Source organism: Propithecus coquereli, unplaced genomic scaffold (genome assembly GCF_000956105.1).
Source record: "Propithecus coquereli isolate 6110/MARCELLA unplaced genomic scaffold, Pcoq_1.0 Scaffold235, whole genome shotgun sequence".
Lineage (NCBI taxonomy): Eukaryota > Metazoa > Chordata > Mammalia > Primates > Indriidae > Propithecus > Propithecus coquereli.
Genome location: NW_012147897.1, coordinates 5,885,561 through 5,898,036, shown reverse-complemented (window position 1 = coordinate 5,898,036; position 12,476 = coordinate 5,885,561).

Here is a 12,476-nt window from a genome sequence, read left to right as displayed (position 1 = left end):
AAAGAGGCCCGAGGGGCCAGAGCAAGGCCCCAGGCAGAGAAGCCGTGCTGCAGGTCAAGTGTGCCCCAGCGGAAAGGCTTGAAGGGGAGACGGGTGGGGCACCGACAGCATCTCAGCACATCCTGCCACCGCTGATCAGTGCTGCCCGTGACACAGTATTTCATCCACAGTGTGAGGCAGGGGCAACATCTGACGGTGGATACTGAGCAGGGAGGAAATGTCAGTCTTAGTTTGGGTGTCCCTGGGGACACTGCACAGGCCCCATGTACTACAACTGTTGGCGATCAGTCTTTCATTTTAACACAGGCACATACATTTTCCCCACGGCACTGACGGTCCACAGGCTGCGTGTGGCACACGGCCCAGATGCGAGGGGAAGCAGCAAAGAAGTGGTGAAGAGCACTAAACCTGGAGCCACGAGCCCTGGTTCTGCCCCTTGTGAGCCGGGTGATGTCAGGAATTGGCTTCCCAGTAGGTAAAATGGTGCTAACTCACCTCCCAGGACCATTGTGAGAATTAAGAGAAACAGGAAACGTGAGGCTACTTTATAAACGTTAGAGCACTGTGTGCATGGAGGAATTATCACTACCAGAGGCCACCTGGTGCGTGTAAGATGCACAGAGAAAGAGTTGCTAAAGGTAGGCTTCCCAATAAAATCTGGTGGGGAATCTGCAGCCTTGGGGCCACATGTGGCCTTCTGGATCCTTGAGTGTGGCCTTTTGACTGAATCCAAATTTTACAGAACACATCCTTTTAAATAAAGGGATTTGTTCTGTGAAGTTTGGATTCCGTCACAGGTTCCCCGTCCCTGAGGGTGGGAGGTCAACTAAAGACTCGATACCGAAGTGTGGTCTGTGGTTCCGTGGTCCAGTAGCATTAGCATCACCTGGGATCTTGTTAAAAATGCAGAACTCACATCCGAGTCCAGGGTTGAATCCGAATCTACTGGATCAAATCGGTACTTTAACAAGATCCCCAGGTGACTTGAATGCATGTGAAGCCTGGGACTCACTGGCCGTGTGCTTGGGTTTAGGGCCTTTCTCCTTCCTTCACTTACCCCTCCAATTTCTGGGACCGTTCAGCTGCCTCCGCCTTAGATTTTGGGCTCTAGTCTGGAACTGCTCCACGCAGAGACTAGCAAGGCTCTGTATTCTCATTACTGAGCTGGAAAATTAAAACTATGTTCATCATAATGATTCTGAAGAAATAAGAGATGGTAGGATCATGTTCCGAAAAGTATGTAGTGCGTTTCTGAAATCTGCCATCTGAAGTGGTTAAAATTAACAACAACAATAACAACAACAATGTCCTGTTGCTTAATTTATTTAAACTGTAGCAATCCGGAAAAGTCGTCAGTGCAAAATGACTCATTCCTGAGGGTTCTGAATAAAATTCTAGAATCACCACCCATGGTTTTCCTGCACTTTGAAGTGACAGAACAAATGACAGCAGAGATGGGCACTATCCCCTGAGTCCAGAGTGGATGATACACAAACATCTCACAACAATAACATCCTCATCTAAAAACAGCCTGCAAGAAGGATGTTATTTCTGGGATTTGCTTGTGCATTTTAGTTAGTAAGCATCTGTGCACCTGTGGGCAGAGACCTAAGACCAGAAAGGCTTGGGGGTTTTTTTTGTACAGTCAATCAACAAACTTGTTGATGCTTCTTCCATGCCAGGCCTTGTTCTGAGGACACGAAGATGAATTCAACTCAGAGCAAAATCCTCATGGGACAAAAATTGGGGTAACAGCTGAGAAGAGCCATAAAGGAGGTACAGTAAGGGGGAAAGAATCTGGAAAAGTGAGTGTCCCAGGAGGTGGTCTTAGAGACACAGAGTGAGAGGGGGTTTGGTCAACAATCAGAGAAAGTGCATGGCATGAAGAGGGCACAGCTTGTGCAAGGTCCAGAGGGGGAAGGGGCGTGTTAGGGTTCTACTTCCGGAAGTACAGAAATTTAACACTACAGAAGAAAAAGTCAAGACATGCATCATGATCATGGATCATGTAACTACGGGTAACTCCAGGGATCCTGACAACGCTTTGCTGGCATCTGGGAGTAAAACCACCTCTAGGTGACTGCTCTGAGCTCACCGCTCCCTCGTCACCCCACACCCGAGCTCAGTTTCTCACCCCACCTTTGGGTGCTCTGCCTGTTTCATCCTTCCATACCTTTCCCCACGCAGTAAATGTCTACTCACTTTCCAGTCTCAGCTCTGGGGATGCCTTCATCTTGAGGCCTCCACTCTACTAAAAAATCCGACCCTTCCTCTCCTGAGCATGGGTGGGATGCCATGGACAGGCAGTAACCAGCAGAAAGAGAAGAAAAGGAGTTGATCTTGGTTTGGGACAACTTGAAGCTGAAGTATTTTAGAAAACCCAGTCAGGGGTGTCCCAAGGCAGCGGGTTTTGCCTCAAGGAAGAAAGAGAGATTATAGAAATGTATTTGGGAGTCACGAGAAGATTGAAGCAAATGCATCCACCCACATACCTGCTTCTGTCCCTGCATATCTTCTTCCTCTTCTGTTGTAAAGGATGAACCCAGCACCTCTGCTAGATCCCATCCCAGCAACTCTCCTCTCTTCCGCATCATAAACTTTCTCCTCTCCATCAGATCAATCCCATTAGGAATCCCAATTCCTTACAGTAAAAAATAATTCTTGACCCCACTTGTCCTGCCAGCAACCGCCCCATTTCTCCACTTCGTTTTACAGTGACTCATTGAATTATATGTACTCTCAGTCTCCAATTCTTCCCTCCCATTCTTATACAGTTTTTGCCCCCAACTCTGCCAAAACGGCTGTTTGCAAGGTTGCCAATGATTTCCAGGTGGCCAACTCCACAAGTCCTCATCTTATTTGACTTTAGCAGCAGAAACATGTTCTTTACCTATTTCCAAGACACCACAATCTCCAGCTTTACCTCCTACCCTTCTGGCCACTCCTTCTTGGTCTCTTTTCTGATTCTGCCTCATCTTTCTGACCTCTATGTGCTGTACTACCCCAGTGATCAGTCCTTGGACATCTTTTCTATTAAACCTGTCTACTTGTCTTCTCCACTTGATGGTCTAGTAGGCAACTTGAATTTAACATGCCCAAAACTGAGCCCTTGATATTCTCCCCTCTCCCCCAAAATTAGATCTTCCCACAATCTTTTCCATCTTAGTTAATGGCCATTCTCCTTTTTCAAGGTGCTCAGGACAAAAACCTCGGTATTGAGAGTAATGTCAGCAAAATGGCAGACTAGGCAGCTCCACAGAAACATTGAAAAACAAGCAAGAAACTGTCAGAAACAACTTTGTTGGAACTGGAGGAAACAGTCAAAGGTTTGCTAGGCACAATGGCTCATGCCTGTAATCCCAGCAATTTGGAAGGCCAAGGTGGGAGGATCACTTGAGGCCAAGAGTTCGAGACCAGCTTGGGCAAAAAAGCAAGACCTTATCTCTATTAAAAAATATAATAAAATAAAATAAGCTGAGCATGATGGTGCGTGCCTGTAGTCCCAGCTACTCAGGAGGCTGAGACAGTCTGCTTGGGCTGAGGAGTTTGAGGTTGCAGTGAACTATGATGACACCACTGTACTCTAGCCTCAGCAACAGAGTGAGACCCTGTCTCAAAAAAAAAAAAACCAAAACAAAACCAAAAAAACCCAAAAGAACAAAACAAAACAAACTAGCCAAAGGTTTACAGCAGCAACTGAACACTGAATTAAAAAAAGGCAACTTTAAAATTGTAGGGTGGTTACTGGAGGAGACAGGGATGGGGAGTTATTACTTAATGGGTACACAGTTTCAGTATGAGTTGATGAAAAAGTTGTGGAGATAGATAGTGGTGATGGTTATAATGTGAATGTTCTTGTCTCCAAACTGTATATTTAAAATGATTATAATGGTAAATTTTATGTGATGTATATTTTACCACAATAAAAAATGTGAGAAAGGAAAAAAAAACTATAGGAAAGCTTTGTGGCATTTTTACTAACCCTACTCCCCGGCTTGAAGCTATCAGCCCACATTCCATTGTGGGACCCTGGTCTTTGGTTCTGGAAGGAGCAGAGCAGACTTTATTCACAAATTTTTGTGTGGGTCTGTTCTAACCTGTCTCAGGAATATCTGAAGAACTGATACAAAGCACTCATCTCTGCTTTGTCCTAACTCAGAACTTACCCAGGCCAGAGAAGTCGAAGAAAGTACTCTAAACATTGTTAGGCTGGCAAAAAATCTACAGACACCCGAGGCAAGATTTTGGTTGAGACATATAATAGACTCTTAAAGCCTAAGAGAAAAAGCCAAGGAGAGTGTTTCTTTGGGAAATTAGGGCATTCAAAAGCATCTTTGTAGAAGGGGGAATTTAGAAAGCTTCATTTGAGAAGACCTCAAACTTTCATCTCAGGTTGGCCCCTTGGCTCAGTGAAAGTCTGCGTACCTGCCGAAGAAGAGCCAGAGAACAGAGGAAATCTGCAAAGACTGGGAGAGGTGTTTTTGTTTATCTGTTTGTTTAGCTTCTAGCATTCAAGAAAATCTGTCAAAACACTAGTTGAACACAAGCAACGGAACAGAGACTTCAGTGACCACACATGAAAAGGAATACAATCTATGAAAAAATAATTACAAAAAGTCAGTGGACAAATGGACTGCTATAGCCTTCACCAACCAACCAATCAACCAACTAGACAGATAAACAAAAAACCCAGGAAACCTGGAAGAAGGTTTAAAGACAAAGATTTACACGATTGAAAGGACAAATGAATAAAAATTAGTTATAAATCTGTTATAGGGCACATATGCATAAAGATGTAATTTGTGACAACAATAGCATAAAGCATCAGGGGAACAAAGATATAGGAAAAGAGTTTTTGTATGCTATTGAAGTTTATCAATTCAAACTAAATTTCTATAAATTTAGGATGTTCAATATCCTAAATCCTAATCCCCATGGTAACCACAAGGAAATATCTAAATATCTTTAAAATATACACAAAGGAAAAGAGAAGGGAATCAAAACATTTCACTACAAAAAAGTCAACTAAACACAAAGGAAGACAGTAACAGAAGAAATGCAGGATTAAAAAAAGGTAAAAGACACACAAAAAACAAATAATAAATTGTGAAAGTATGAATAAGTCTTTCCTTATCAGTAATACATTAAATGTAAATGGATTAAACTCTCCAATCCAAAACCAGAGATTGGCAGAATGGATTTAAAAAACCATGATCCAATAGGCTGCCCACAAAAGATTCATTTTAGATCCAACGTTACAAATAGATTGTAAGTGAAATGATAGAAAAAGATATTCCATACAAATGGTAACCAAAAGAGAGATGGATAGCTATACAGATACTCCTTGACTTACAATAGGGTTGCATTCCAATAAACCCATTATAAGTAAAAATACTGTAGGTCAAAAATGCATTTAATATCCTGATAAACCCATCATAAAGTCAAAAAATTGTAGGCTGAACCATTGTAAGTCCAGATGCTCCTTGACTTACAATGGGATTAGGTCCCAATAAACCCATTGTAAAGTCAAAAAATCATAAGTCAAACCATTGTAAGTTTAGACACTCTTTGACTTACAATGGGATTATGTCACAATAAACCAATCATAAAGTCAAGAAATCATAAGCGGAATCATTGTCAGTTGTACTAACATCATATAAAATAGACTTTTAGTTAAAAACTGTTTTAGGAGACAAAGGACAAGATATACTGATAAAGGGGTCAATTTATCAAGAAGACATAACAATTATAAACATATATGTACTAAACAACAGAGTCCCCAAAATATGAGGAAAATATTAATAAAATCGAAGGGAAAAACAGACATTTCCTCAATAATGGAGACTTGTGGAGACTTCAATACACCACTTTTGATAATGAATAGAACATCTAGATAGAAGACCAATAAGGAAATAGAGGACCTGAACAACACTATAAACCAACCAGACCTAACAAACATATGTAGAACACTCCACCCTACAATACAGAATGACATTCTTCTCAAGTGCACATGAAATTTTCTCCAGATAGACCATATGTTAGGTCACAAAACAAGTCTCAATAAATTTGAAAATACTGAATCATACAAAGCATCTTCTTTGACCACAATAGAATGAAGATAGAAATCAATAACATAGGTGGGCAGAGTGACTCATGTCTGTAATCCCAGTGTCTTGGAAAGCTGAAGAGGAAGATCGCTTGAGCCCAGCAGTTTTAGACCAGCCTGGGCAACATAGTGAGACCCCCATCTCTAAAAAAATAAGAAAAATTAACCGGGTATGGTGGTGCATGCCTGTAGTCCCAGCTATTTGGCAGGCTGAGGCAACAGAATTGCTTGATCTCAGGAGTTTGAGGGTACAGTGAGTGAGCTATGATTGTGCGACTGTACTCCTGCCTGGGTGACAGAGTAAGACCCCATCTCTTTAAAAAAAAAAAAAGAAAAGAAAAGAAAAGAAAAAAAGAAATCAATAACAGAAGGAAAACCGGAAAATTCACAAACGTGGAAATTAAACAACATATTCTTAAACAACTAAGGTGTTAAAGAAGACATCACAAGGGAAACTAGAAAATGCCTTGAGATGAATGAAAAAAAACACAACATACTAAAATTTATGAGATGCAACAAAAGCAGTGCTCAGAGGGAAATTTATAGCCATAAATTCTTACATTAAAAAGAAGAAAGATTTCAAATCAATAAAAAAACTTTACACCTGAGGAACTAGAAAAAGAGGCAAACCTAAATCCAAAGTTAGAACAAGGAAGAAAATAACTAGGAATAGAGTGGAGATAAATGAAATGGAGAAAAGAAAAACAATAGAGAGAATCAATGAAACCAAAAGTTGGTTCTTTGAAAGGATCAACAAAAGTTTACAACCGTTTAGTTATACCAACAAAGAAAAGAGACAAGACGCAAACAACTAAAATCAGAAATGAAAGTAGGGATATTACTCTCAACCTTAAATAAATAAAAAGGATTATAAGAATACTATGAACAATTGTACACCAACAAATCAGATTACCTAGATAAAATGGACAAATTCTTAGAAACACACAAATGCCTTGACTCAAGAAGAAATAGACCTATAAGAAGTAAAGAGATTGAATCAGTGATCAAAAAAACCTCCCAACAAAGAAAAGTTCAAGACCAGATGGCTTCACTGGTGAATTCTAGCAAATATTCAAAGAATTAACACCAATCTCATTCAAACCATTACAGATGCAAAAATCCTCAATACTAGCAAATTGAATCCAAAAGCATATTAAAAAGATTATACACCATAATCAAGTGGAATTTATCCCAGGAATGCAAGGGTGATTCAACATCAGAAAATCAATGTAATACACATTAATAGAACAAAGGAAGAAGTCCACAAGGTCATCTCAATTGATGCAAAAAATGGCATTTGACAAAATCCAATACCCTTTTATGATGGAAGACACTCAGAAAACTAGGAATAGCTTCCAGTTCGTTCTTTCCCCTCACATTCTACTTCCTTCCTCCCCATTCACTCTAATCCTGTCTCATTCTTCTTACTGTTCCTTGAACATGCCAGGCATATACCTGAGGGCCTTTGTACTTGCTGTTCTCTCAGCTCAAACACTTCTCGCAAAAATCAACCTGGCTAGCTCTCTCATTTCCTTCAGATTTTTTTTGAGTCATTTTCTCGGTGAGGCCCTCCCTGTCTACCCTATCTAAACTTTCATACTCACACACCTTAGAATTTCATATTCCCTTTCCCTACTTTATTTTTTTCTTATTATCACAAAGATACTATGCATTTTTGTTTATATTCATTGTTTGGAATGTAAGCTACATAGGGCAAGTACATTTTACTATTAATATTTTGTTCACTGCTATAGCCCTAGTGACTAGAACAGTGCCTGAGACATAAGTGCTCAATGAATATACATTCAATGACTTAATCTGTATAGAAGTAGAAGTTGAAGCCATAGCATAGATGAAAGCTACAGGAATACTATGCAGAATGAGAAGGGATGTGGGTTGAGTACAAACCCTGGTGAATATCATTAATGCAAGGAAATTGCAGTTGAGGACTAAATAGGAATGGTATTGAGTTGACTGTGAGTGAACCTTATCAAGATTATTTACAATCTCACTAAACTTTTTTCTAACACACTTGAATATGAAGCCTGAGATTTAATTCAACAGCATGAGAAAAAGAACTGGGAAAGCCCAGTGCTTATCACTTTTGGATGAAAGAATTTTTTAAAATGACTCCCTCGTATATTGCATCTCAAGGACTCTCTGGGAGTCACATTGTGGGGGATTTACAAAGGATCCCTCATAGTGTGTCACGGTGCACACCTGGAGTTCCTATCATAAGGAATTCGGTAACTTCCAAAAATAAAATGTGAATTCTTACCCAAAAAGAGGATCCTTATGCACTGCGAATACTTCTCAGTAGGTAACCAATGGTGAGTGCTAAGTAAGCATGTGTTTCTCCCCAAATGCTAAAGGAATCCAGCAGTGGGGTGGGATCAGTTCTTATTGAAGAGATCTGGGCAGTTTTGATGAAGAAGGTGGAATTCAAGCTGAACTCTGAGCAATGAGTGAGATTTTCAAATGCAAAGCATAAACTGTGTGTGTGGTGTGGGAACGTAGGTAGTAAGTAGCTTGGGGTAGTGAAATCAGAACATGAACCTAGAAATGTAGGTTGAGGCTTTGGCCAAGAGCCTTAAATGCCAGATTCATATGCCTGTAGGGAACCATCGAAGATGTCTGAGAAAAGGACGTAAGATGAGACTGGCATCAAAACAGAAATGTCAACTATGTCTTTCTGTTCTAATGAAGAAGCAAGACTCCAAATGTTTTATAAATGTATTAATATTCACTTTGGCCAGTTTCAATGACTTAAGACTTTTCATTGACACCCTCTTGTTCTTAAAGACACACACACCTTTATCACAACCTATAAGATTCTTACAGTTCAGTCACCACTGTCTCCCATCATGCTGCCCTTGCTATCCATGCTGCAGCTACATTGGTCTACTTGAAGTTCCCCTCCCACCATGCCTCTCCCACTACAGGGCTTTTGCATCTGCTGTCCCATCTACTGGATAGCTTATCCCCCTCCTCTTTGTCTACTTAAATCCTAATTCCTCCTCTTCCTTTTGATCATGGCTCAAGCATTTCTTCCTGAGAAAAACTCCCCCTAACCTTCCCATTGCAGGCTATCATGGCACAATGTATTTCTCCATCCACCTCCTACCATTTTACACATATAGTTGTAATTCTTTGATTAACATGTCTCCTTTACTAGGCTGGAAGCTCCATAAGAGGAGAGGCTTTCTTCCCCTGGCTGACAACTGTAACCCGATGTCTCCATATAGAAGTGCCCAATAACTATTCATTGTAAGGAAGAGAAAGAAAAGTCAGGACACCAGACAGAAGAACCATTTGGAGGGGAGAATGCTTATCTGTTGGTCTTTTTTAAGGAATCAGATAATGTAGTTCTATAACTCATTCCGTCCTCTACTGTTTTATGCCTTTTATAGCTAGTTCAAGCTCACATTGCTTGTCAGGATTCAAATCCAGGCTTGTCTGGTTTAAAAAAAAAAAAAGGCTGTGTTTTCAGTTACAGTGTGTATGTGTGAGCATGGAAGAGGGAAGAAGGCAGAGTGAGCTTCCTCACAAGTATAAATCTGATCCTACTGTGTTTCAATTACTTTTTCAATATATAGGTCATCAAGTCTCGCTTACTTAAAAGCTTATAAACCTGCAAGCACAGGCAGCAGACTGTTGTCAATATCCTTTCTGGGAAAAGTCTTGCTTATATGGTGCTTTTTTCACTCCACTTCCTCTTATATGGGATTTGTGACACATAATTGAACTCAAAAAAAAAAAACTCAAAACCAAAAAAAAAAACAAACCTGAATTGAGCACCTCTGCGTGAAGGCACCTAAGGCTAGTTAGTAGACATGTCCAATGCCAAGTTCCTCTGTCCTTCCAATGTCCAGTCCTGTTTGGTGGCACAAACATACCCTTCTAGAGAAAGTAGTAACTCATGGCTCAGCATGACACCATTAGCATGTAATCTGTGAGTTTGGGTACATCATTTAACTTCTCTGAGCCCTCAGTTTTCTATTTATAACTACTGGATTCAAAAAATAGTGAGCACCTAACTCTGTCCCTGGTATTTTTATAAGCACTATTTCATCTTGTCTTCACAATAATCCCATGTGGTTAGAAATACTCACTTTGTATTATGAGGGAAACTAACTTGGAGAGGGAATGTGATTTGCTCAAGTTCCCATGATCAATAAAGGAACCTAGGACTCAAATCCCGACCACCTGATTACTATTTCTATATACTATGTCTCCTACCTCAGCAGGCTATTGTAAGAACCTCACAAAGAAATGTAATTAAAAGCAAGTTTCAACCGTAAAACTATACAGTTTTAGTAACATTATGCAATTTGCTACATTAGAGAGTAAGAATTAGAACCTAATCTAAGATTTTAAGGGTGATGAATTAATTAGCAGAGAACAGATTATTTTTCTCCTAAGAATAGTAATTATTTCCTCTACTTCAAAAGTTCTCAATTTAAAGTAGGAAAAAAAAATAATTGAAAAATGGGCAAAGAGCCTGGATATTTCTCCAAAGATATACATATGGCCAATATGCACACGAAAAGAGGCTCATCACTAACCATCAGGAAAATGTAAATTAGAACCATGATGAGGTACTACTTTACACTTCACACACTAGGATAACTATTTAATACAACCAAAAAGACAAATAATAGCAAATGTTGGCAAGGATGTGGAGAAATTGGAACCCTCATATGCTGCTGATGGGGATGTAATACAGGCATTCGCTGTGGAAAAGTTTGTCAGTTTCTCAAAAGGTTAAACAGTTACTGTAGGATACAGTGATTTCAATCCTAGGTATATGCCCATGAGTATTGAAAACATACGTAAAACTTGTACATGAATGTCCATAGCAGCATTATTCATAATAGCCAAAAAGGAGAAACAACACAAATGACCATCAATGGATGAATGGATAAACAAAATGTGATATATCCATGCAATGGAATGGCCATAAAAACGAATGTAGTCCTGACACAGGCTACAACATGGATGAACCTTGAAACTATTATGCTAAGTGAAAGAAGTCAGTCACAAAAGACCACGTATTGTATGATTCCATTTATATGAAATGTCCAAAATGGGCAAATCCATAGAGACAGAATTAGTGGTCACCTATGGCTGGGGTGGTGGTGGTGGTGGTGGCAGTTTCTTTCTTTTGGGATCAACAAAAATGTTCTAAAATTGATTGTGGTAATGAGTTGCCCAACTCTGTGAATATATGAAAAACCACTTTAAATGGATGAATTGTATGGCATATGAATATATTAAAAAAGCTTTTTTTAAAAAAGTTGTCTAAGTTCATCATAAACTGCACCTGCAATACTAGGCACTCATTAAAGTTTACATTGAACCAAATGGATTTTTCTTACCACTGCCTGGCAGTTTTTAGGATTCTAATAATTCTGTAACATTTGCATTGTAATTTCTGAATATCCTTCACAGGGATGACTTAAAATTACTTTTAATTTATGGACTTAAACACAGAATACTAATAGATATAATGCTAAGACTTTCAGTAAAAGGATGTCTGGAAATCCATATATGGCATCACCATCTATCCGCTTAATCAAGAAACCTAAGAATCATTCTTGTTTTCTCATTCCTTCATCCCTCATATCCATTTCATCAGCAGGAAGCCCTGTTTACAAACTCCATAAAGGTAGGATTTTCTTTTTGTTCACTGTGGTATTGCCGGTGCTTGGAATGGTATCTGTCACATAGAAGATGCTTAATTAATATTTGTTGAATAAATAAATGAATTCATGCTGTATTTGGAATTAGCACATTTAAAAGAAAAACTTTAACCTCTCACTTGACAATTTGTGTGTGTGTGTGATATATATATAAATATATATATCAATAAATATATATATATGTATTTTTTTAACTTGGACTATGGCAGTTCTATTTGCCATCCCAGATGTGGAAACATACTAAGGCTAAATTCTCAAAGGGACACAGGTAAGCTATGCTGCCAAAATATGCAGAACATAAATTTATTCAAGTTTGCTCTTGCTACCTGATCCATGAATATTCAAAAGATACTTTATTTCATAAAAACTTACATCTGTAAGTAATGGATTGACTGTAACAGAGGGCTTAACCTGGAATACATGTATAGGCCTACGGGCCCACGAACCCCTAAAATTGTATGCAAGGTCTAACATGTAGTTAACATGTGGCATGTTATCTTTTTGGTGAGAGAGTTCATAGTTTAATAAGATTTCCAAAGAAATCTATGACCCGAGAGGTTAAAAAATTACTTAACTAGAAACAGAGTCACCAAGATTTTTAAACATGAATTTGTACAATAAAATAATATCCAACAGCTCCATCTATGGGTAAGTCATTATCACCTAGT